General features: G+C 41.2%; 1 protein-coding gene across 2 annotated transcripts in view; it reads right to left on the bottom strand.

Moving 5' to 3' along the window:
- MNT (MAX network transcriptional repressor) overlaps positions 1-27,439 on the bottom strand; it is a 70,193-nt gene that overhangs the window by 5,648 nt on the left and 37,106 nt on the right. The gene's annotated exons all lie outside the window — the stretch shown is intronic.

Raw genomic sequence — 27,439 nt, 5'->3', positions numbered from 1 at the left:
CATGTCAGCATACTTTCCACCACCGGGATGTATGAAAGTAGGACATGAGAGAGAGCTGGTAAAAAAAAGAGATTGAATTACATTACTGATATGTGCATTGGAGAGGTAACTAAAAAGCATGTCTGGAAGTACTGTATAGCAATAGGTGCTTGCTGAACCAATTGGCAGCCTTCAAGGCCTGCATATGCAAAAAGAACTGTAAAAATGCTCTGCTTGGAAATCCCTGGCAATTGTTTTGCACGGCAGACTAGGTTTAGTGACATGCTGAAACGTCACTACCTGGGGACTTGTACTGTCAGCCCCAAACCCTGGACAACATGACAAGTTCTAATCTAGTTTGTCTAATCTAGAATGGCTGGGTGATATGTGGCATTCTACCTGATTTATGTATAAACCACTATATTTTAAATCAGCCTTTAACAGGTTACTGGCATATCTAGAGGTCTTAAAGAAACAGGACATGTTTGCGCATCGTTTTCTAGAAGACACACACTCTTTACTATCCCTTTAAGTGATACCTCCCGCCTGCTCCCAGCCCTCTTGATATCTCAGCAGAAACACACGTGTCTGCGAACACGTCAGGGTTCCCCCCTGCCTCCCGCCCTGTTACTCCTTTTTGCCGGGAAACGAGCTGGACCTGTGCCAGTTTCCAGAGCCAGCGTGCATTCCATTTAAGGCTTTCAGGAACAGAATGCCAGGATCTGTCACTCATGATCTCACAACAGCATGCTGGCTACAGAAGGGGGTGGGGGCAGGAGGGGGTGTCTGTGCTGCAAACACTAACAAATAGAAGGAAAGACTGGGGCAGGGATATATAGGGAGGAACCCATTAAAAGAAAACCAGAAATATGAGCACATTACTGAGTGTTGTAAGGTTTAAATTAAATAACAGTTTCTGGCAGCGTGGATGTAAAAACTAAAAGCCTATTTTTTTATGGTCATAGCTGCAACACTGTTTGAAGGCCATGGCTACCTTCCATGCATAGTAATTCAGAGTATTTCCTGATGTGACCTATATGGGTCTAATAAGGCCAGTTATACAATGCAAAGCTGTATATGGCTTCTGATTTCTGAGACCGGTTTAGGATAATATAACACCCAGGTTTAGGATAATATAAGGGGTTACAATTCAGTATCTCTCACTAGCACAACAACATTGACGCAAGCAAAATAAACGGAGCATGTGTGAAAGCACTGCGCAATACAATCCAATATTCATTTTGGGATTTATTCACTAAACTAAGAATTGTGGAGAATTGCAATTTATTTAGGGCAAAATAACTAAGCTGGAAAAAAGTCAAATCTGAGAAATATTCCCGTTAGGCTATTTAAGCCCATCATTTCCCTTCAGTCTCATTGTTTATTATGATGTCCAGGTCTTCACTGTAATGTAGTTGTTCATACTTGTATTGTCAGGGAGAGAAAATTATATATTACTACATGCTAGTTCTAGGATACTCTAAATGAATCGAAACCAGTCCTAGTCGACATATCTAGAAGGCTCTGTGACAGCAAATTGTTCTGGGACTGGTTGTTTTGACGTCAAGCCGAGTAGAACAGACAATGTTTCAACAAGTAACATTCTTTGTCTTCTTTGACGTCACTTGGGATAGTATAAAGAAAAGCAGTCACAGAATAATTTGGTCTAATTTTTTTTATTAGTTATAATTTTGTTGCTCAACTACATTTTACATATCCAATCGGGCTAGATGATTGATTCTGGAATTTTGGGTAATGCCTTCTGGGATAATGCTGGCTGGACAGAGTACAGTGTGAAAGTGTATGGATGGCAGAAATCCTTCATTGCTTTTAAATAGTTTATCCCACCCATCAGTCACCAGAACTAATGTGTATTTGTTCTTCGTCTTTGCCTCCGGATAGATTGCAATCATTGCACAATTGTGAACTTTACATCATATCATAAGATGTGAAAGAAATCTGTCAAGTCATACATTCATTTTACTGAAATACCTACAGTGTCCCTCTCCAATTCAGCTTGCCTACCTCCCTTCTCCGTCATTCCACTAACCCATCCTCAATCTTCCTGTGTCCCCATTCTGTCTGTTTACCCCCCGCCCGCATTCCGCACTCATAGAAGTGTGGACATGCTCTGCTGTAGTTTGGCCCGGCTGCTCTGTTTAGAGCAATAGAATGTGATCATACTTTGCATACAAAAAAAATGGGGTACATTGGCATTGTGGCAGGCTTATTCAATCATATGCTGTACCTAAATTCCTATTATTTTTGCCCAAGTTAGGGGTTTAAAAAAATAAAACACATTTCTGTGAGCTTTGAAGCTGGTGTTTAGTGAGCGGATGTACTCACTGTAGGATATATGATATATATAGGAGAGTAAAACCCTTTCCCCTCCATTTTATATTTGATGCAGAGGAGAACACTATAGCCTTAGGAACACAGGTTTGTCTTCCTAATGCTATAGGTCCTATAGTATAGGACAGGCATAGGGCAACCTTCGGCCCTCCAGATGTTTTGGACACCTCCCATGATGCTTTGCCAGAGCATTATGGGGGATGTAGTCCACAACATCTGGAGTGCCGAAGGTCGCCTATCCCTGGTATAGGATATAGTGACAGCCGTACCCTCATACACACATTATGGTTTCTTTAGAAGAGCTGTTTTGTATATCAAGTTAACATGAAGGTCTATGAACTTAAAGGTCACGCAGGACATCAATATTTGTATTGCTGCGTTCAAGGCCAGGGGAGGATATTTAAAAACAATGTGAACCTTGTGTTTCCTAGAAATCAGATTCCTGAATAACTAAATTAGAAAGGTAGACGTCTATTTTTATGAAGTAACTAGTTTCCTGTTATGACAAGACATCTCAGTCTCCAATCGGTTTCCTTTTTAAACTTCTAGTTTAATTCAATCACCCAACTGCTGTTTGACACAAAAAGTGCTGACTCTTTTGAACTGAATTACAGTAATTTTATTTTTATAGTAAGCAAAAATTGGAAAAATAAAATAAAAAAATTACAATTGAATTTAACTGCTTCGTTGATTCTGGGTTGGAACACAAATGTAGGTCCCTATGCCATTTCAGTGAATCATCTGCGGTTAGGAAACAGTGGTATTGCGTTCACCAGTGTGAACCCAACACTAGGAAGAGTCTACATAAGGTGTTTTTCCAATTATTTTATTTAATAGTATAATATTTAAAGGGGTCATGAAGTCACAAATGAAGAATTGATTTCTATGCTCATGCACGGAATGATTCTCTGTCAAAAAAGGTTATGGACTACTGTACTGTCTTGGGCAGAAAATAAAGTTATCGGCAGAACATAACCCACTATTGTGATTACGGTGTGTTCTGTCTGGCTTTATTGGCTAAACACAGCATACTTCAGATCAACAGCAGCTGTGATAAGCGGCCTATTACTTGGCCTTTCACAAATATTTTCACTTTTTGTTTATCCTGCAATTAATTTGGTTCTTTGCTAATTAACATAAAATGGCTGCACACCTACAAATATTCAGAATGGCTAGGAATGAACGCAGGGGTCAGATAGCCATCCACGCACGGTGTAACCAGCACAATACAGGTTGTTTGTTGAAACTGCCAAGAATTGACAAGGGAATTTAACATTTTGGACCAAAAATGCAGGTGTGTTAAAAATATTTATTGGCTAGAAATGTTTTTCCAATATGGTTGTTTTGGCTTAATTGGCCACAGAATGTAAGTTTTAAAAATCATCCCTGTAGTTGCAGTTCTACATTTGATGTACAGTTATGCATGTCAATGTACAGTATAATGTTGAAAGCATAGATGTAGGTGAGGCAAATGGAATGTGCTCTAGAACCATAAAACATGTGTTTTAGTGACTGCTTCTGATGAGTATGCATATTCAACACTTAAGGTGTACCCTCCACCTTATTCCAAAAATGCCCACCTCCAAATAATGCACATTATTCAACAAGTGTGTATTCATTCAGAGGCTTTTAATGTTTTGGCATTGACGGGTAAATTAATTATCTCTAGACATCTGTGAGCGGTTTGCTGAGCACAATGTATACACGAAACTACCAGCACTAAAATATAATACTCATTGTGTTTGCCAAGACAGTGATTTGTACATCCATGCGGTGTTAAAACCAATCAATTTAAGATTACGCCAAAGTTTTACAATTTGTTCTCCTATAAAAGTCTGTAGGTTAGGTTTAAAGCATAATAAAATAAACACAGCATTACTTTTCCTTCAAATGACGGACAATATTTTGGTAAAGGTATATTGTTTACGTTCAATTACAGAAAACAAGAGCATGTATTTAAGCTAGGATTTAATCTCAACTACACTGCATGTAGAAATGTAAATTAGCAAAAACGAGTCCACCGAGGCTACGATTTCTGTTTCATATTCTATCGGAGAAATCCCAGCTGTTTCCAAGGAGACGGAAACGAGATGTCACCGTGGAAACTGCCTCAACGCCGTGGTTTCCAATAGGCTTAGTCTTCCTTTCATCTTTTTTCTAAATTTACCCTTTAGGTCAGTGATTTATGGGTAAATCATAACAATTTCTCCTTTACATTTTTAAAATATCTCCATCACCATTTTTTTTTAATCCCAAAAAGTTGGTGGCTCCAGTCACTAAACTTTTTAAAGTTGCCCTGTATCTCTAATAGCATACCTGTATGCATGATAGAGAAGCAATCCCATATGCCATAAGACATCACAGAATACTCAATTTATATCAAACAAACTTTAATCCATTTTATTATTATTATTATTTTTTTTTTTTATTCTCTATGTACCATTTGCTCAGTTATACGTTCTCACAGAATATCTTGACCATAATATTTAGCAAATTCTGCACAAGGTTGCACAAGGCATTTACATCACTTTGAGACAGCTGCCTCACTCTGCAGTCGAGGAAAAAAGCAGGTAAACAGGATTTATTTTCCCTCCCAAATTATCAGTGATAAATCAGTTGATCGGTGAAATCATGCAGAGCCAGTTCCGGTGTCTGGTTTCTCTCTCCTGCTGCTGCACAATGATACCCTGTTTTGGTCAATAGACTGGTCTGAAACGTCTGAAACCGAGACGGGTGGAAAAGAGAGTTGGATGCTGAGGAAACTCCCTTAGCTGACAAGCGTGCCTACCAATGCAATCTGACAGAGTTTATAGATTTGTATTACTGTATATACTCTAGTATAAGTCGAGTTTTTCAGCACTTTTTTTTGTGCTGAAAAACCCCCACTTGACTTATACTCGAGTCAATGTCTGTATTATGGCAACTTACATTGCCATAATACAGACCAGGACCGCTGGGCTCATTACAAGCCCGGCAGTCTTGTTGGGGGCTGGCAGCGAGCTGTAACTTACCTTTCCTGCAGCTCCTGTCAGCTCCCTTTTCCTCCGTGCCGGTCAGCTCCCCTGCAAGTCTCGCGAGAGCCGCGGGGTCAGAGCGTTGCCACGGGTTACTCCGTGCGGCACTCAGACTGCGAGACTTACAGTGGAGCTGACTGGACCGGAGGAGAAGGGAGCTAACAGGAGCTGCAGGAAAGGCAAGTAACAGCTCTCTGCCAGCCCCCCTCCTACACAGCCCATCCACTGGACCACCAGGGAATGAGAGCCACCCTCCCTGGCCATGTATCAAGCAGGGAGGGGGGACGAAAAAAAATAAAATAAAAATGTAAATAACAATAAAATAAAAAATTGTATAATATTAAAAAAAATTAATAATAATTTTACCGGTTAAAATAAAAATTAATATTAAAATAATAAAACAAAATGTATAATAAAAATGCCCACCACCCCACCAAGGTTACACACTCTGTTACACACCCCACTCATACACACACTGCATTCATACACACACACACACACACACACACACACACACACACACACACACACACACACACACACTGCATTCATTATATACACACACTGAAAATAAATATTCAATTAATATAATTTTATGGGGATCTAATTTTTTTTTTACATTTACCAGTAGCTGCTGCATTACCCACCCTAGTCTTATACTCGAATCAATACGTTTTCCCAGTTTTGTGCGCTAAAATTAGGGGTCTCGACTTATATTCGGGTCGACTTATACTCGAGTATATACGGTATATGCTTTTCAAAGTTTTTCTAGCTATATTTTGGTTTGTATATTTGTTTAAAAGTGTTTGCTTGCTGGTTACAAAAAATTATTTTCAGGTGAGGCATGTCACTTTTAAGCTTTACATCTAAAAAGTTTTAAAAAGTCAGCACTGGGTTAAATAACTAAATCCGTTTATATTTAGCATGCTTTTTATGCTAAAAGGGATGGAACATGAACTTAAATTAATAATTTAGCATTAATGGTGATTTTTTTCACAACTGATCTGTGAACCAAATGATGGGAAATACTCCTATCAGTGAACAGCAAAATATATAACTAACAAGGCTTAGAACTTCCACTGGACACTAGCCATTGAGTGTGAAAATTTAGCCCTGCTATGGCTTGCAGTGGCATGTAACATTTTAGGCCTGGCTCGTATAGGACTTCAAATTTTAAGCCCTATATTATAAATAGGGCTTAAAATTCATATATGCATACACACCCTTAAATTAAGAGTATTTTTACTTTTAAGAGATGTTGCTCTAGTTAGTTAATAAAAATAAATACATAAAATATTAATACACTTTAAAAAAAGTATTTCTAAATAAATACATTTAATAAATATATATATTATTATATATATATTATTTTTGTTATTTTTTTTTTTTTAAATTAGACTCCGTCTTTATAGCCATCTGGGTGACTAATCATCCCATTGCTAAGCAACCAAACGCACATCAAGCTCTTGGTCTTTGAATGCCCTATATATTAATGGTCAGCTTTGCTTTCTGTATCACAGAACAGATTTATAACACTTATAGCACGAGTCAAAAGCCTTTTTCTAGCAGCTGGAAGATGAGCTGTCATGCAAAAAACACAGGATCAATAAAAAAGTAGCTGCATTATGTGTTATAAAAAGCAATTAGCTAACAGTGCAAAAAACAAAACAAACAAAAAACAATGCAAACACACTCTGCTAAGCAAATGTATTTTCTTTAAACACTGCGCCCTACGTACGATGTGAACCCATTTGCCAACAAGCTGAAATACAGGGGAGTGGTATCACCCACATAATTCAGGGACAATTGGCATAAATGGGGGTGGTCAAAAAGTAAACCCTCAAACTAAGGATCTATCCTTTGAACAACTCTGCAGTAAAACTTGGACTGTATTTACAGACACTTATAAGCAAAAGGATCCACACCAATGCCATCAATGTTGTCCTCACTTACTTGAACCCTTATATATGTTGTACCAAAGTACAACTTGCTTATATCATTGTTTGTTTATCACTGAATCAAGAAATTGAATATTGTTAAACACAGACTACATTGTTCACTCCTTATTTGACCTAATACAACCTTGACGTAGCGTACGGGAACCGATTTAAACAGCTATGAGGAAATACCACAGTAAAAATTTGGGTGGTGATAGTTGTATTAGTGACCAGAGGGAGAGATGATACTTGCCAATGATTATGTAACTATGTTTAGAATATTGTTTTAGACTGTTTTGCAATATATAATCAGGTCACAGCTAGGTACCTTTGTTTTCTGGTTCAACTTTGAACGAACACTATAAGGTTAGGAATACAATTGTGTGTTCCTCATCCTATAGTGTTAAAAACACCATTTAGGTGGTCGGCCCTTTCATTGCCCCCTTAATCCATCAAAGAGGGTTAAAACTTACCTTTATTCCAGCGCCGCACGGGACTTGCCGGTGCTGGCCCCACCCCTGCTACGCCCCCTTGGCTGAGATCATCAGAATTGAAGATCTCCTGTAGGAAAGCATTGAGAGGCTAATGCACATGCGCGGCTGAATGGACAATTAGCATATACTCATAGAGATGCACTGAATCAATGCATCTCTATAGGGAATGTTCAGATCCTCCCTGCATGGAGACGCTGAACATCGGCACCTCTAGTGGCCGTCTGAGTGACTGCCACAGGAAGTGTCTTGGTAGTAATGCAATCAATGCCTTTTCTCTGAAAAGTCTCCAGGGACACTCAGTAGGTACCAGAATAACTACATTAAGCTGTAATTGTTCTGGTAACTGTAGTGTCCCTTTAACGCGGTCTCCATTTAAAGGGGAACTGTCACTGCTTAGGATCTTCATGAAAAAAATGTTCTTGTCCCTATAATTAACAAATACGTATTTGTGAGGTGTGAAAAATAAAATTAGATGTAGAGTCCACATCTCTTCATCCTACAATGGTCATCTCCATTTTGGCTCCTTATTAGTTACTTAGTGTCCTTTGCAACCAGCAGAGAGGAAATAGAGGAGAAGAAATTTCACCTGCACCCCAGTGAAAATAATCTCTTTTTAATAGCGAGTGCACTGTTCTCTCCTTGTGGTAAAAACTACTTGCTTGTCTGTCTGCATCTGACAGCCCCGGCCATGTCATTCTCAATAACCCTTTGTGGTATCTTGCATTTGGACGGTTCTGCTCATATTCACTGCAGATATTTTGGTCACAGCACATTGGTTGTGCCTCTTAATAGTGTATGCTGCCCCATCTAACTTCTTGCATTTGACTACTATGTGCTGGATTGTCTCAGAGGCCTCAGAACAGTCTGCAACACTGCTTCTATTGATCTGGTGCTCAGTGCCTGTTCCAGTGCTGTTAAGATTAGTGCCTCAGTGCAGTCTTTCAGTCCTACATTTTCTAACCACTTGGAGGATTTCGGAATGTGAGCCACATTCACTACCTGCTAATGGTACAACTCATGAAAAAGGTTTGTCTTGCAATGGAACTATCTCCTTTTCTGTATCCTCTTGGGATGTTGTCTAAGGCATACCATTAACAGTTACTTTTTGGGAGCCATCTTCATGATGTACTTGTGAATGCTCTGTTTCATCCAGAACTGTGGCCTTGACAGTTACCAGTCCCGACCTCCTTCCTTCTGGTTGGTATACAGTCTATAGGTGTTGGATTTTGGGTGGAATCCTCCATTCATAGTGAGCAGTTTCTGGGTCTTGAGATCCATGGTGACCAGCTCTTGGCCAGATTGTTATTCTAGATGGCTGGTATTGCATATGTGTTGATGGCTTGGATCTTGTTCTTGCCATTGAGCTAGGACCTCAGGACCTATATGACTCTCTGGAGAAACTGGGATGTTGCTATGCTCCTTGCCTCTTCCTCACGGATGCCATGTGTTTGTGGTACCCCAGGTACTTGTAGTTGTTCTCAACAACTTCTATTTGACCTTCTGATACTTGAACTCCTTCTGTCCTGATTATATTCCCTTTTATTTGCTATCATCCACCTACACTTATCTAGTCACCTAGTTATGTGGATCAGTGAGTCAATGTCCCGCTAACTTTTGGCATGCAGCTTGAGCTCATCAAGTAAACAAATAAATAGAAGTGTGCAGTTCAATTACACACTTGAGAGCACCGGCACACTGAAAATACTCTTGTGTGTAGATCAAACTGGTTTCTATTTTTAGCAGGATGCAATTTCAAATAAAATAAAAGCAACTACAGGCTCCAATCTTGTTATATGGAACTCATGAGCTTATAGACGACCCAAGTGGTGATATACTACAATATACAATGTGGCCTACTTTGATTAAATATATTTTGTGGAGAAGTCAACAGAATAAACAGTATTCTATTCTTTCCTAAATTACCTCCCTTCAAACCCCTACACCCCGCCCCCTTTTTAGTGCGTTGGACAGTGGCAGCTTTGTATTCCCAGCTTCAGGTCACGTTGCTCTTTTGACTTTCAACAGAGGAATTGTCGTCAGGATGAAAGCCTCTTATTAGACTACGTGGGTCAGCATGAGGGTGCAAACGATTCATCTAATTTGTAGATTTAAGTTTTCTATGAATAAAATAATTCCTATTTTTTACTTTGAGAGCTACAAAGGTGTGTTTTAAATAAGGAGCTGCTGAAAGTCTGTTAACACAAACAGGACTCAGTGTTCACATACTACATCAACGCTATAACATCACACCTGTGTTGTATGGAAGGCATGCCTTCACCAGATAGATCATTGATTTACTGCTGGAGAGTTCCTTTAAATGTAGCTGCTTTCTGTTTTATCAGAGTTAAAATGTTTATCTAACATTTTTTTTATCTTTTTTTTTTTTGCTTTGGTTACCTCCACTTGTTATTTCCTTATTCCGTTTGAGATCCCTGAAAAGTAAAGTTAAAACTTACCTGGAATCTAGATCGTCCACGCCCCGTCTCAATATCGTACCCCTCACTTCCTCTCTGTGGTCCAATCAAATTCTTCATAGAGAAGCATTTCATTGGTCCATACTGGCCCAGAGTACAAGCACGAAGTCTGAGCAGGGGAGTAGAGGCAGTGAGTGGGGGTTGGACAGAGGAATGGAGAAAGGGAATTAGAAAGAAATGGGGAAAAAAGCAGACATATAGCAAGCAATGTACGAATCATACAAGGAGGGAGTGGAGATCGAGGATTTCACTACCACCAGCGCATTGTGCGCGCTGATGACAGACATTTTTTGCACAGAATTGACATTAGGAGTGTTCCAGGCTGCCTAAAATCACATGTGCCAAAGGTGCAACTAGCCCCCGGCAAATAGTGCAAATATCTCTGAATCTCTGATTTCAACGAGAAATTATGCACATACAGATTCCTTCCTCCATGACCACTTAAAAAAAAAGTTGATGTCATATTTCCCAAAGAGAAAAAAAAAAAAAAGCCCACAGTGCCTGTTTCTGCCCACAATGATAAAAGTGTGTTTCGTATTGAAGTCGGTATTTTTATAAACAATCAGAAAAATTACAGCAAACTGAAGTGTTTAGTATATCTGAAGTGTTAAACTACAGCAATGCCAAGGACAACCATTCTACAAAATGCATACAAGCAAGAGACACTTATCAAGCAACTAATGAATGCATTTGTGTGACTGCTAAAAAAAAAACCTTACTCCTGGGCACATTCATGTTATGCCCTTTGATGCCTGAAAACAGTCTCAATGCAAAATAGGTTAAGCTAGGTATTGCCAACATGTCATCCCAGCTGCTGTAGAACTACGACACCCATGAGGCATTGCTAGTTGTAAGTCTAGCAGAGAATAATAAGAGTTGTAGTTATACATCAACCAAGGACACCTTGTGTTAACCACCTTTCCAAATGAAAGAGTAATTCCATTTGCAGTGTCTTATAAACGAGTTAAAAGTCCGGCATTATCCCTTGAATTCTGTGGCAAGTAAAAAGATTTGGCAGCTCACCAATACTTAGCAAAGCCACCCACGTACTCCGTAGAAGTTTCTCCCGGTTACACAGACAGAATTTAGAGGCCATATTACCATGGGATCTGCAGTCATACTAGTAAACAAAATCTCAAAGCCAAGATTCGCAACACATGCTACAGAACGAGATAACTAGACCACACAGAATTCCATATCCACACACAGACAGAATTAGTAATTGACATTCTGCAATAATAGAAGCAAATTTTCTTTGTCAGGCAAAAACAAGTAAAGGTAACTTTTTTTTTGGGGGGGGGGGGGGGAAAGGGGTTTATCTGGCCATTTAATAATTGTTCAGGATCCCACAGGATGTTTTAGAGCATTATGGCGTGCATCAATCCCTTCGGTCTTCTTTTAAAACAACAGTTAGACAATGTATGAATGATTTTTAGGAAGAGAGAGCCCAAAGTCAGCTAATTAATGTTTATATTCCAGTAACAGACTAGGACCACAGTTCAGCAACTGAATCACAGAATCTTTGACGAAGATGAAGGGAAATCCAAACGGCTGTCATTAACATAGAATACACACACCCTCTAAGGTATGGCTCACCAAATTCCAGGCGCCCGGTTGCCATGGCAACAATGAATTTTGTTCTGGCGTCTGGGTGTCAGCCCGTCCAGCACTAGCCACCTTTCGGCCCCCGTCCCCCACCCCAGGTTCATAGCAGCCCCAGTGGACCCGAGGGAAATGCTTCACTCCAGCTGTCCCAAAGGTAGGGAGGCAGGCAGGCTGGACGTCAATTACAATAAAACAAATAATTTGAGAGTGTGTGAGAGACTGTCTGTCAGTGAGTATGTGTGAGTATTGGTACTTTAATTCTAAAAATAACAAGGCATGTCAATGGCCACAAAAATCAAAGTGAAAAAAACTGATACATTGCACAAAACATCTGGTGTCAAATCAGAATATATTCATTTAAATATTCAACTTAAATGCCCATCGTTGTTTGGTTGCAGTATTTTTTGTGTACATTTAAAGGAACACTATAGTGTAGGTGACCAGGCCCCCACCAATCTCATGTGAAAGATATTTTTACTCACCTTATCTCCCACGCCATCTGGATGTCAGCGATCCAATGCTTTCCCATAAGAAAGCATTGGCAGGCTATCGTGCAGAAAAGTGGTTCTGGTGACTATTGTGTCCCTTAAAAAAAATGTATTTCTGTTGCTGAAAATAAAGCTTTGCTAGTGTTTTTGTTTTGTTTTTTAAAGCTGGTTTCTTACTTTTTTTTTTAGTGGAAAGTTTTTTTTTTTTTTTTTTTAATTCTTTATTTTTATTGTGCATGAGGTAACAAAACATCTTACGATGCCACAACAGCATGTGTAAGCGCATTTATAACATAGTAAATCACAGATATGGCATTGAGATAATGGCACATTTTTAGTATAAACAAGTGTAGTTCGCTACGTCTGTGGTTCTTCATTAAAAGGTATGAAACTAAACAGGCTAAACTAGTTGACATATGGCTTAGAAAAATTAATGTGTATAATGAATGGCTGATGATTATCATGTATAGTCTGCCCTCTTGACAGTAATAGGTCGTTAAGCATTAGTTTACTAGTGTGAGACAATACAGCCCTGTCAGTTAGTGAGGAGGTCTGTCTAGGTCCTGGCATGGATAAGCAGTAAGCAATTAAAAAACATAGGGGACATAGATTGCATGGGAAGGTTCATTCCTTCTGGCAGCAGTAATAAACCTGTTAGGCAGATAGAATGATAGGGAGTAGTAGAAGGCAAAACAAAACCTAGCTTAAGGGAGAGCATAACTGAGCGTGTCCCTCCTGCGCTGGTGCGCCATGTCGCTACCCTATACCCTTGCTGACTTGCATGATAGAGGATAGTGTCCCGTTAGTCCAGATTTGGTCGCTCCGCCGGCCCCAGGCCTTCGCGGGAGCCCCTGTGCATGTCCCTCCGCTCCAGCTGCTCTCAGTGCAGGCGATATCCCGGGTGGTCTTGGTGGTCGGTAGTACCTTCCAAGAACGTGGGTTAGGCAATCGGGTGCTACCCCTTCTGCTCCTCAGCCCAGGAAGGCGGCAGTGGGCTTTGGGTTTTGCAGGACGTGGCTTTTTCCTTGCTGGTCTCGCACACTCAGGCGCTGTTGGTAGTCTCTGTCGGTTGTCAGACGCTAGGTGCAGTTTGACAGGAGGTAGATGTCTGTGCTCTGCTTGTCCCTGTTTCTCCATTAAGGCTCTGTCCTTTCTGCTCTGCAGCTTCCGCCAGAATCTGCGAAAGAGATTGTCCAGTCGCTGTTCGAGTGGCTTTAGTAAGCTGTGTGTCTCTGCAGCAGGATCAGCAGACGCCATCTTGGCCCCTTGTATACTGCTGTGTGCTTGCATCAGAGGCTGATGGATGTCGTGGTTCCGCTGGTGACTGATATGTGCCGGGAGTTATCAAAGTTATCAATATATTAGCTTTTAGAGAGTTCTCGCTCGGAGCACACGGTTCATGCAGCCATGCAGCTCGGCGGTCAGGCCCCGCCCCCCAGAAAGTTTTTTGTTTTAAAACAAAGGTTTATAATTTTTTAGCTGGCTCCGAGATTCAAAGCAAATTTGTCAAGCCCTACTCTGTCGTAAACAGTCATAACCTGAACAGGCACAATAAAACCCCTTCAGTGGATGTCCCTCGGCACTGGGTCAGGCTCCGCACAAGAAGCCGGCAGGGGAGACCTAATGCGCAGGCGCAGCAATGGCCGCGCACATTAGATCTCCCCATAGGAAAGCATTATTCAATTCCGGCGACGGTGCTGAGGACGTGCATAACATGAGGACGTACAGTGTCGTTTAAAACATTTGTGTTTTAAGAAGCCGGAAATCCCTCTAGTGGCTGTCTTATAGACAGCCACTAGAGGAGGACTTAACCCTGCAAGGTATTTATTGCAGTTTATAAAAACTGCAATAATTACACTTGCAGGGTTAAGGGTAGTGGGAGTTGGCACCCAGAGCACTCCAATAGGCAGACATGGTCTAGGTTCCTGGAGTGTCCCTTTAAGCAAGCTGTATAGAGCCAGGTATTGGCAATCACACATGTCTGCAAAGCATTGCAGTTTAGATGAAAAAGATGAACCAGTAACATTTGAAATGCTTAAGAGGAAATTGTACCTGCAATTAAAATGTGTATTATTGACGGCTCTCATTATGTTATCGAGATTAAAGAGGTACGACAACCTCCATGACCACTTCTATTTTTAGGAATGGTCACAGAGCAAGCAATCTGTGTGTGCAGGGCGTCTGCTTGAAATGCTGTCTAAATCAGAAAAATCTGCACGTTTGTGCGCTAGTGACAGATGTAAACAGGCAGCACTGTGAATGCACCTGCAATGTGAAGACCTCCCTCCCCTTTAAATTACATTATTAAATTGCAATTTCCAGCTATTGCACTTTACATTGCGACACTGGGCCCTCACTCTGTTCCCCTTCACATTACGTTATTGAGCAATATGTTCCCCTTCTCTTTCTTTTGTACTTTAAACCCTAAATCTATGCCGCCCTCACTCCCTAACATTTGATCAGACTATGGACCGTGAAGGATGACGAGCGGTGATGACGTAGGATGATGGATGCGCAGTGACGACTGAGGAGGCGTGGAACAGACCGGGGAGGACTTGTCACTAAATTGCAGTTAACTATTAATTTTACAGGTTTTAATTTCATAAAATGTGCTTTTATCCAAAAACTTTAAAAAAAAAATAAATAAATAAAGGCAACACTTTAAATCTATGGTATGCTTACAGACTCATAAAACAGCTGTCCATGTTTAATAAACATGCCACGTGGATGGGGGGGAATTACCACTATCCTAACATCTTGACTATTCTCAGCCTGAATTTAGAAAATATGCTTTCAATTCATGTTTTTGTAAATTAATTAGCACAATTTACCTACAACTAAATTGCAAATACACATTTCTGCTAAGCAGCTAATTTAGTTTTATATATAAAAAAAAAAATCAATTATTGCATGTATGTATGTGTATGTATATATAGATATATTTATATATAAATATACACAAACACACACACAGTGACAACACAACAGGCGGCCTGCAGGGGGCAGCACACCTCACGCCAAGCTCCGCCCACTACTCGAACTTACACGCAGTAGAAGCAGCACGCGCTGCGGATCTCGTGCTACAGACCCTCCCATCCGAACCCAACCCCTCAGCAAAAAAAACACCAAAAAAAAAAACACGTCCTGTCTCACCGAGGGCGGGGCTGGAGAAACTGACGTCACCCAGGCTCGGGGGTAGCCATGTGCTCTATGCGCACGTGGACCTGGGCGGGGAAAACGCGAGGGGAGGGGAGAGAGTACGCACGCGCTCACCACTGTTATTTATTATTTTCTCCCTCTCTCATCCCCTCCTCCCCCCGCCCTTCAAAAGCGCGTGCGCTGACGTCAAAGGGAGGGCGTGACTGACAGAAAAAAAAGTAACCCTTTGGCCGCTGGTGAAACTCGAAGAAGAGCGCGCCGAGTGAGCAGAAAGTACGGCGGCCGGCAGGGGGTCAAAATGCGAACTCACACCTATTAAACACGTTTCACGGAAAAATAGATCGAATGAAACGGTTTTAGTGTTCGCTGTGTGTGAACTTTGCGTCCTCACTGCTCTCCACACTGAGCAGGATTACACATCACACAGCAGCCCTGCCAAATCATAAACACTGTGTGAACCATGCTCTCCTACAGCACTGACTGCTGAATGACACAATTACACAGAAATTATCCAATATCAGCCATTTTAATAAATTACTGCATCACAGCCGAAGAAAGAATAATAATTATAATAATAATGGCCGCAATTCAAAAATGGCTAAAACCAATGTTTTTTTGTTTTTTTTTTAACCCCAGGCACCACATTCATCAGAGCTCAGACAACGTCACCGATTCCCTCTTGGGCGGCGGAGTAGGGTCCCTATTAAAAAGCCACTGCCCATTTAAACATTGCTCTGCCATGACTGTGGCAGAGCTATGGGGATGACCATCCCTGCACTAAAATAAAAAATACTAGGAAATTGCTCATCCCTTAATAATAACTGGCTTATAAAGGACTATAAAACTCCCAGCTGCAGGATGTGTTATCGTTAGCTACAAGAGTAATTGGGCTCTGTATTCAGCCAACTATCTCATTTTTTAGTGAATATTTTATATTCACTGTAGATACACTAATATTGCTGTAAATTAGTGTAGTGTATCTTTTGGTTTTCATTTTTCACAAATTCAAAGGATTGATGTGATAGTCGTAAGTTAACAGTTTGCGGTCTTGTTACAGGCGCACTATAGGTAACATACGCACTTAAGCTTTTTGTAGTGTTTATGGTACCAAGATTCTTTGGGTGCTGCCCGCCACCCCCATAATTATTTTGAAATCTCTTTCGAGCAATCTAAGCCTGACAACCGCCCCCTTTGTCTTTTTCATTATCCATCCATCCTTGAATGGCAATGACACGCATTGCAGTCTAAGGTGGGACAGATTTGGATGGGTAAAAAACTATAGCAAACTGCAGAGCGTCATGCACAGACTCTTCCTCCTCCCTGTTTATTCCACGTTCCTTTAGATATTCAGTTTAGTCCATTGCTGGAAAACAGACAATCTCAGAAAGGTTTAGGATGCTGAACTATATTATGAAATAATGACTCTTGCACCCTTAAGAAGCAGTCCAAACTCAAAGGAAGTTTACAGGTTAACTCATTGCACCACACGTCATTACTTGATGAAAGTCGCAGCTTTTTCATAAGAACTGGTGCCTTAAGCTTATTTCGGTTAGTGACCACTTCCTGTTAATGCTATTGCTAAGGTATCGATATAGGGCAGTGACATGTAAGAAGGACCTATACGTAGAACATCCTCTTTCCTATATTTTTTTATTCTTGTATTTAACTGGTACCTGTACTCAGTGTCGCATGAAATTTACTTGAGAGTTGTTGAGACGGGAAAAAATATTCTGCATTAGGTAGAAGTAAATATTCCTAGTTCCATTTTTTAGTAAAATATTACGATAATATTTTATGCTGAACCCATCAGCAATAAGCTGAACTATTGTCAGTCACGACACACTGTACAAGATTTGAAATCATTATCCGCCGGATGAAATAACACGACCTGCCAGTTATTTCAACAGGAAGGTCAAGATTTCACATCCCTTACTAGAAATGTGAGAAGTCTGCACATTATCAATTTTAACAACGGATTGCTAGAGAATTTAATGGAATGAAATCAGGCAAAATTGCAAAAGCAAATTGGGGGTTTAGAGAATAGACTCCACGGTGTTAGTGCGTGGTATGACTTCCGTTAAAGGGCGGTCAGCCACTAGTGGTACTTCCTGGTGGCTAACCAACTTCTTTTTAGCCTAAATGATGCTGTATGTCCTCACCGCATTACCACGTTGGATGACGTCGGAGGAGGCACCAACCCAGCGCTGAGGTAGATCGGTGCTGGAATCGAATAAGTGACTAAAGGTCACAGAGGGAATTATAATGTTAAGAATAAAAGTTTGTATTCCTTACACTATAGAATCCCTTTAATCCCGGCATTCCCTTTTTCTTCAGTGACATTATGGTCCAAGGAAAATTATGAAAGGAGGCGTAATACCACAGAAAAATAACCCCATCACCACTCCTAATTTTAGACTGAGGAGAAGTAGGCAGCTGCATAGGCAAATTTGTTCAAAGGGAAAGCAGTCAGGCAATCAATCATTTCTACAGTACATTACTACAAATAGTTTACATTGTTGTAATACTTTTGGTAAAATGGACATTAGTTTAATTTACTCACGGCTGGAAGAATATCATTGACACCAACCAGGAAAGCGCTGTTTCCAGTTGGGAACCTAAGCTACTTGTCACAGGTTAATGGCCATTTTCAACTCAAACTAATCAGTCCAGAGAAATGACAAAAACAGCAGCATAATGCAGGCTAATAAATAATCATTAAAAAAAAAAAAAAAAAAAGTTGCTAGCCCTGATCATTTAAATACCAGATATGTCAAAGTCAATGCTTGACATCATCTTACACATCATAATCAACTGGGAGCAACCAGGGCCGGTGCAAGGATTTTTGCCGCCCTAGGCAAAAGTAAAGTTTGCCGCCCCCCATCCCCCCCCCGATATGACATCACAATGCCCCATGTTAACTAACGCAAGTGCTGCAGTGCCACCGTGTTTACATTAAAAGGCCTGCAGGGACAGGCTATCGACACCAGAACCACTACATTAAGCTGCAGTGGTTCTGGGGACTAAAGTGTCCCTTTAATGTGAGGTAAATTAGAGATTAGTGCCACGAATAATATACTAGATTGCCTACTTACAATCAGATGAGGATGGTGATGGGCTCTACCTGCAGTCTGGCTCCACTGGTCTGGTGTAGAACAGGCTCTCTGGAGGCTGTTTGTGTTCTGGGAGAACAGGAAGAAGGCTCCATTTTTTTTAAGGCCCTTTGCACAGCTCAAGGTCTGGGCCCCAGGGTCCACCTTCATGTTCCACCAATTAGTTTGTTCACAGGAGTAGGGGATGTCCTGATATGTGTGTAAGGAATGCATTGTGTGAATCTGTGTTTGTATGTGTAAGGGCTGCAATGAGTGTTTCTGTGTATGTACGGGATGCAGTGTGTGCGTCTGTAAGGGGTGCATTGAGTGTGTGTAAGGAATGCATTGTGTGTTTCTGTGTGTGTAAGGGATGCATTGTGTGTAAGGGTTGAATTGCTTGTGTGTGTGTGTGTGTGTGTAATGCATTGTGTGTTTTTCTGTGTGCAAGGGGTGCATTGTGTGTGTGTGTGATGGATGTCAATCTCTCCCCCCTCCCTTGTCACTCTCTTCTCCCCCTCTCCCTCCCTCGTCACTCTCTTCTCAACCCCCCTTGTCCCTCTCTTCTCCCCCCCATGTCCCTCTCTTCTCCCCCCTCTTGTCCCTCTCTTCTCCCCCCTCCTCCCTTGTCACTCTCTTCTCCCCTGCGTGTCCCTCTCTTCTCCCCCTCCCTTGTCACTCTCGTCTCCCCCGTTGTCACTCTCTTCTCCCCTCCCCACTCTCATTCCCCCTCCTAATCCCGTCAATTCCCCTCCCTGTCAATTTATCCCCCCCCTTTCAATTTATTCCCCCACCCTGCCTGTCCATTTCCCCCCCCCTCCCTGTCCATTTATCCCCCCCGTCCATTTATCCCCCCCCCATCCTGTCCATTTATTCCCTCCCCCTCCTGTCCATTTATTCCCTCCCCCTCCCTGTCCATTTATTTACCCCCTCCCTGTCCATTTATTTCCCCCCCCTGTCCATTTATCCCCCCCCTGTCCATTTATTCCCCCTTCCCTGTCTGTCCATTTATTCCCCCCTCCCTGTCTGTCCATTTATTCCCCCCACCCTGCCTGTCCATTTATTCCCCCCTCCCTGTCCATTTATCCCCCCCCTGTCCATTTATTTCCTCCTCTCCCTGTCCATTTATTTCCCCCCCTCCTTGTCCATTTATCCCCCCCCTCCCTGTCCATTTATTTCTCCCCCCTCCCTGTCCATTTATTTCTCCCCCCTCCCTGTCCATTTATTTCTCCCCCCCTCCCTCTTCATTGATTTCTCCTCCTCCCCTCCCTGTCCATTTATTCCCCCCCCCCCTTCATTGATTTCTCCTCCTCCCCTCCCTCTCCATTTATTTCTCCTCCCCCCTCTCCATTTATTTCTCCACCCCCCCTCCCTCTTCATTGATTTCTCCTCCTCCCCTCCCTCTCCATGTATTTATCTCCCCCCCCCCTCTCTATTTATTCCCCCCACCCTCCCCTACCTCTATAGTAGCGTGGCCGAGCTCTGTATCATGGTCCGCGGGTACAGGGAGCTTTTGTTTCCTGTACCCGGCGGACTAACAGGAAGTGAACACCAGTGTTCACTTCCTGTTAGTCCGTCCGAGTACAGGAGACAGATGCTCCCTGTACCGGCGGACTATACTGCGCTCGGTCACGCTACAGAGAGGGAGTGACAGGAGGGAGCGCTGAGCGCTTCCCTCCTGTCAGCCCCCTCCCTCTCCTCATGCTGTGCCCGGGCGGTGCGCCCTCATGGACGCACCAGCCCGGGCAAAGCTGCAGCCGCCTGAGGCTCTCTACAGAGCGCTCGGGCGGCTGCAGCATTAGGGGGGCCGGCGCTCCTGGCGGCGCCCCTTCCCAAGGGGCGCCCTAGGCGGCTGCCTAGTCCGCCTTACAGGTAGCGCCGGCCCTGGGAGCAACGGTGTTCCTAGGAATAGCCCATTCTCATAATCTTTGTGTGAAGAACGCTCACTGTTAAAGCACTTACAACTTGGCTAGGAGAAAAGCTCTACATATATTATCTTTTTATGAGGCATTATCATCAAATATTTAAAACAATAAATAAATAAAGGGGGTGGGGGGATAGACAGATATTTACAGATAGACAGATATTTACTGATTGCAACTCATGTCTGGCTGGAGAATTCTGCAATGGATAGAGTGATGGTGTGATTACGTTTTAAAGGCATGACTTTATTTTTGTCCCAATATTGCTCCAAAAACATAATACAAGCTGCAATAATGTCCTGCTCATAAAAGGACATAATATGAAGTTACATAAAAATAATATATCTACAGATATGACATAACACAACACAGCTTAAAGTATAACTAAAACAATTAAACACAGTTAAAAATAAGCTAGAAGAAAAAAAAAAAATGTAGTGCGGTAACTTTTAAAGGAACACAGCCACTCCCATAACATAAAATCTTCATGATGAAGATAGTCTTTGACTCCCGGTGCTTCAACTGACCATGTCAATGCTATACTCTTGCACATTCGCAAGTGTACAACACTGAGGTCTATGGAGAATCCCGTGAGGTCCTGCACAGACAAATCCTGAATCCCACAGCCGTCATTTCTGACAGATGATGAGATTGGCCAAACGTTGACAGAGTCGCATCTCCTTTTGCCAACCTCCGGCTTTACCATAAGACCCCTTCTTTGTCTTATTGTATCTCTGGATTGCGTCAGAATTTCAGTGAAATTTCAATACAATCTTTAAACAGCATTTCATAAAGCTTATATCTTTATGAAATTCTATAATGTGACAGACCCACTTAAAATAAAATAAAATAAAAATAAATAAAAAGACTGGAGACTGCTGTATCTGGTGCCAGAGGACCAACTTTGGTGGTTCAACTGCTGGAAACCAGGGGTTCTAGAAGTAACTGTTTATTCAAACAGATTTATTTTTTTTAAATGTAACATTCTGCTTATATGACCTTTAATGTTGACATGTACACAGTATTACTAACTTAAAGGGAGTTTGAACAAATACTATGTACTAATGCAAATGAAAATTCTCAATACAACTATTAATGGGAAAAACACACACAAAATTGCAGCTGATGTTTCATAGATGGAGAATTTAGAAAGAAAATAAAACAAACTATAATATTGTCATCGATTTATGCTGTATTCATATGACATGAAGACAGGCTGGAACTCACAAACTGCTAGGAGTAAAGTACCGGTAGTTTATATAGTAAGGACAAGGATCTTTATGATTTGCCCATACCACAATAATATTAAAACAATGTCTCATACACAGCTTTTGTATTACAGAAAAATGCAGACTGCTTTAGATGGGTATGTGTAGTTGAGAGCAAAGCATACAGTACTTTATGGGAACGAATTATACAAGACAACGCTATAATTTTTAAAACTAGGCAAGCCTCTGCAAATCATATCAGACTCAATTTCATCCAAAGCATTTTATTTTAATAAACATTGTGTGGCTGTAGCTCTCAGACGGGACCGGATAATACAATTAATTATTTTAACAGTTTAGTTTGTGGCCCAATCTTTTGCTTATTATACATCAACCACACAGCTCCATAATTAATTCTATATGTGTTATTTATTTGTTTGTGTATGCTTGGTATCACAGTAATCCCAAAATAAAGTCTTAATAATCTACTACCAATAGTTATATGCTTAGATTCTGGCACAGGGTGCAATAGAGGAAGGCACACAGCTGGCATATGAAGAAGGATGAAAACACTAAAGGAGGGGAACCGATGACAGCTTTATGGTGTATATAAATTATTGTTTCTCCATCTATTGTAAATCCTGTGAAAAATCAGGACCCTTTGTCAATATATTCAATACATGGCTGTGTTTAAAGCCCATGCTTTGTGAAAAGACAGAAAGAGTACACATAAAGAGAAATACCAGCAATTCTGACCTAAGACCTGTGAAACCATTCGGCTACAAGGCATACAAGATACATATGTTGAATTAATGCATTTTAGTTTAAGGGACACTGTAGTGTCAGGAATACAAACATGTATTCCTGACACTATCGTCCTGGTATGGCTGTTCAGGTCCTCGGCCCCGCTCCACATGTGCTGAAAAGGTGATTTAACTCACCTGTTCTCCCAAGCTGTGGCTAGCTCCTCCTCCATGGCAGAAATCATTAAATGTGATACTGCCGAACACTTTGAATACTTCTCACATTTCTTTATGAGAAGCATCTGATGATTGCTGCCCATTCCATTATTTGTATAATTACAGTTTCTGGTTCAAATGATCCCAAGTCCTTGAAATATCTCTTCCCCCGACCTACACCCCGGGTTTCTATGCCTGCCTCCCCACTTTCATCTTATCAATTAGACTTGTGGGTGGGTACATACTTTTACCTGTACCTCTACTCTTTTAATATTTTTTTTCTCTTCTTTCCCCATCTACATAGTGCCAGCAAATTCCGTACTGCTGTACAATCTTCTATCCTTCCTCCATCTCGGATTCAGCAGCACCAAGAGGTTACCTAATTCCTCTTTTTAATATTTGGCAGTGCTTGCAACTGTTAAATGTTATTGTCCTGCCAAAGATTTTACTTTAGTTTGGTTTAAAGAAAACCTTTAATAAACAATCCATATACATAGAAACTTAGAAATGGGTGGTAGTTTGGAGGATTATCCAAAATTGCTGTTATATAATTAGCTTCTCATCAGGTAGGCTGACATCTATAACATTGTTTAGATAAATCAGGAGTTTCCCTAAGTTTAGCACCTCGAGTTTAAGTTTTTATTCTGTATTATAGTCGCTATTCTTTTTTTCAGGTAATAGATTATTGGGTGATATAAGATTTTTAAAGCTAATCCATCATTGAAAGCTTCAGGTTAGACATTGAATATGTCAGGGAGCAATAGTTACATTTAAAAAAAATTAAAAATAATAATAATAAAAAATATATATACATACATATATATATATATATATATATATATATATAATTTTTATTTTATTTTGAACTAAAAAAAACTCAGCTTTAAAGGGATTCTATAGGCATCAAAAAACTTTAGTTTAATGAAGGAGATTGTGTGTCTATATCAGGGGTAGGGCAACCAATGGCACGTGTGCCATGCCCAGCACTCAAGGTATATCTTTGCTCGGCACTCAAGGCTGCTAGAGCTAAACAAGCCTCTCTGGCCTATCAGGAGTTCCAGTGGAACTTCAGATATCTGCTAATGCGAAAAGGTGGTGAGGGGCATAGATCAATTTATGCATTGCAGCACATAGAGCAAGTGATCTCAGATAACTTATCCCAGCACTTGTGAATGGGAATCTGCACTGGAGTAGAGCAGCCTGCAGCAGCTATCGCATTTCCTGCCCTTGACCTGTACCTGGCCAGCACGTCCCCACTGGAACTCAGGGAAGCCACCCACACTGCTATAGATATACACAGAGATGCAGAATAACCCTCCCCTCATACAAATAATACGAACAGCTCACACACAAAGTCAGCACAAACACAACACCACTAACAATCCATATACATGCACACCTCTCACATACACACTCCACCAAACACACAATGTGACATTTCCATCAACACACTCAATTTCACAAGCAGCCCCCATACATAGGTATCATACACAATACCACAAACTACTAATGAACATATACAATATAACACCCCACATATGCACAAATACAACAATGTAAAGCAACTGCAGTATAAATAACACAAGCAGAATACAGCAACATACACACTTTAATTTAAAAATATAGGACCAGCACACTATGGGATATCACAATCTTATTTTGGCACAGTACTGCTAAAAGGTTGCCTACCCCTGCAGGCTCATTGCACAATCTATGTACCAAAGAACAATGACTGAGTCACACCAGACAAAACCAAAAGACTTAGACTTTAGAAAAACAGACCTTTCTAAAATTAGAATATGTGTAAAGGAGTCATTATCAGACTGGAGCAATTTAAATGGAGTCCAAGAGAAATGGGATTATTTACAAGTTGCACTGCTGAAGGCAACAGAAAATTGCATTAGATTTGTCAGTAAACGCCAAAAAAAAAAAAAAAAAAGAAACCACTGTGGTACTCTGCACATGTGGCCAAAATAGTAAAAGACACAAAGTTAGCATTTAGTAATTATATATATATATATAAAAAAAAAAACAGAGTGAGGAAGACAGAATGATCTATAAGATTAGGCAGAAAGAGATTAAGCAAGTTATAAGAGCTTCCAAATCACACACAGAAGAGAAAATAGCAGTCAGTAAAAAAAAAGGGGACAAAACATTTTTTAGACACATAAATGAGAAAAGGAAAGTAAAATAAGGATTAGTTAGATTATAAACAGAAGAAGGAAGGTATGTAGAAGAGGATAAAGGTCTAGCTGACTGCCTCAATGAATATTTTTGTTCAGTATTTACAGATGAAAATTAAGGAAAGGGGCTTCAGTTAGAAAAAAGGACAAATTTGTCATTTGTTACACGTGAGTTTACAGAGGAAGAGGTTCTATTTCAACTGTCAAAAGTTAAGACAAATAAGTTAATGGGACTTGATGGAATACACCCAAAGTTATTAAAAGAGCTTAGTGGTGTACTAGCAAAATCATTAACAGATTAATTTAACCAATCATTGTTAACAGGAATAGTCCCAGAAGATTGGAAGTAAAGTAGTACGGAGGAGTCGGGCAACTATAGGCCAGTAAGCCTTACTTCAGTAGTAGGGAAAGTAATGGAAACCATGTTAAAGGATAGGATTGTTGAACATCTAAAATCACATGGATTTCAAGATCAGAGACAACATGCGTTTACTTCAGGGAGATCATGCCAAACTGATCTTATTGATTTTTTTGATTGGGGAACTAAAATAATAGATCAGGGTGGTGCAGTAGACATTGCTTATCTAGATTTCAGCAAGGCTTTTGACACTGTTGCACATAGAAGGCTTATCAATAAATTGCAATCTTTAAGTCTGGATTCCGATATTATTGAATGGGTAAGGCAGTGACAGACAACAGAGGGTTGTAGTCAATGGAGTATATTTGAAGCATGGTCTTGTCACCAGTGGGGTACCTCCGGGATTTGTACTTGGAAACATTCTCTTTAATATTTTTATTAGTGATATTGCAGAAGGTTTTGATGGTAAGGTATGTATTTTTGCTGATGATACTAAAATATGTAACAGGGTGGATGTTCCAGGAGGGATAAGCCAAATGGCAAATGACTTAGGTAAACTAGAAAAATGGTCAGATTTGTGGCAGACATTTAATGTGGATAAGTGCGAGATAATGCAACTTGGACGTAAAAACCCAAGAGCAAAGTATAGAATATTTGATACAGTCTTTGATATTTGATTTAAGTCAGATGACTTAAAGGTAGGCAGACAATGTAATAGAGCAGCAGGAAATGCTAGCAGAATGCTTGGTTGTATAGGGAGAGGTATTAGCAGTAGAAAGAGGGAAGTGCTCATGCCATTTTACAGAACACTGGTGAGACCTCACTTGGAGTATTATACGCAGTACTAGAGACCGCATCTCCAGAAGGATATTGATACTTTAGAGAGAGTTCAGAGAAGGGCAACTAGACTGGTTCATGGATTGCAGGATAAAACTTGCAAGGAAAGGTTAAAGGATCTTAACATGTATAGCTTGGAGGAAAGACGAGACAGGGGAGATATAATAGAAACATTTAAATACATAAAGGGAATCAACACAGTAAAGGAGGAGACTATATTTAAAAGAAGAAAAACTACCACAATAAAAGGACATCGTCTTAAATTAGAGAGCAAAGGTTTAAAAATAATATCAGGAAGTATTACTTTACTGAGAGGGTAGTGGATGCATGGAATAACCTTCCAGCTGAAGTGGTAGAGGTTAACACAGTGAAGGAGTTTAAGCATGCGTGGGATAGGCATAAGGCTATCCTAGATATAAGATAAGGCCAGGGACCAATGAAAGTATTTAGAAAATTGGGCAGACTAAATGGGCCCAATGGTTCTTATCTGCAGTCACACTCTATGTTTCTAAAACTGCTTACCGTATTTATCGGCGTATAACACGCACTTTTTTCCCCTGAAAATAGGGGGAAAATCGTGGGTGCGTGTTATACGCCGATATCCCATAATTACTTACCTGTCCTGAAGCGTGGGCCGGCTTCACAGCTTGCACCGCGGTACAGGAACTTTAATTTCATGTTCCGGTTTCCGGCGGGACTGAAAGGAAGTGTGCACAATAGTGTGCACACTTCCTTTCAGTCCCGCCGGAAACCAGAACATGAAATTAAAGTTCCTGTACCGCGGTGCAAGCTGTGAAGCCGGCCCACGCTTCAGGACAGGTAAGTAATTATGGGAGGGGAAGTACACTATGGGAGGGGAGGGGGAAGTACACTATGGGAGGGGAGGGAAGTACACTATGGGAGGGGAGGGAAGTACACTATGGGAGGGGAGGGGGGGGGGAAGTACACTATGGGAGGGGAGGGAAGGGGGGGGAAGTACACTATGGGAGGGGAGGGGAGGGGGGAAGTACACTATGGGAGGGGAGGGGGGGAGAATACTATGGGAGGGGGGGAGTATGGGAGGGGGAGAATACTATGGGAGGGGAGGGGGAAAATACTATGGGAGGGGAGGGGGGGGAGAATACTATGGGAGGGGAGGGGGGAGAATACTATGGGAGGGGAGGGGGGAGAATACTATGGGAGGGGAGGGGGGAGAATACTATGGGAGGGGAGGGGGGAGAATACTATGGGAGGGGAGGGGGGAGAATACTATGGGAGGGGAGGGGGGAGAATACTATGGGAGGGGAGGGGGGAGAATACTATGGGAGGGGAGGGGGAGAATACTATGGGAGGGGAGGGGGAGAATACTATGGGGGAGGGGAGGGGAGAATACTATGGGAGGGGG

This window comes from Pelobates fuscus, chromosome 1 (assembly GCF_036172605.1).
Source record: "Pelobates fuscus isolate aPelFus1 chromosome 1, aPelFus1.pri, whole genome shotgun sequence".
NCBI classification, from domain to species: Eukaryota; Metazoa; Chordata; class Amphibia; order Anura; family Pelobatidae; genus Pelobates; species Pelobates fuscus.
Note: the sequence above shows the minus strand (reverse complement) of the source record. Positions and strands in the feature narration are given on the sequence as shown.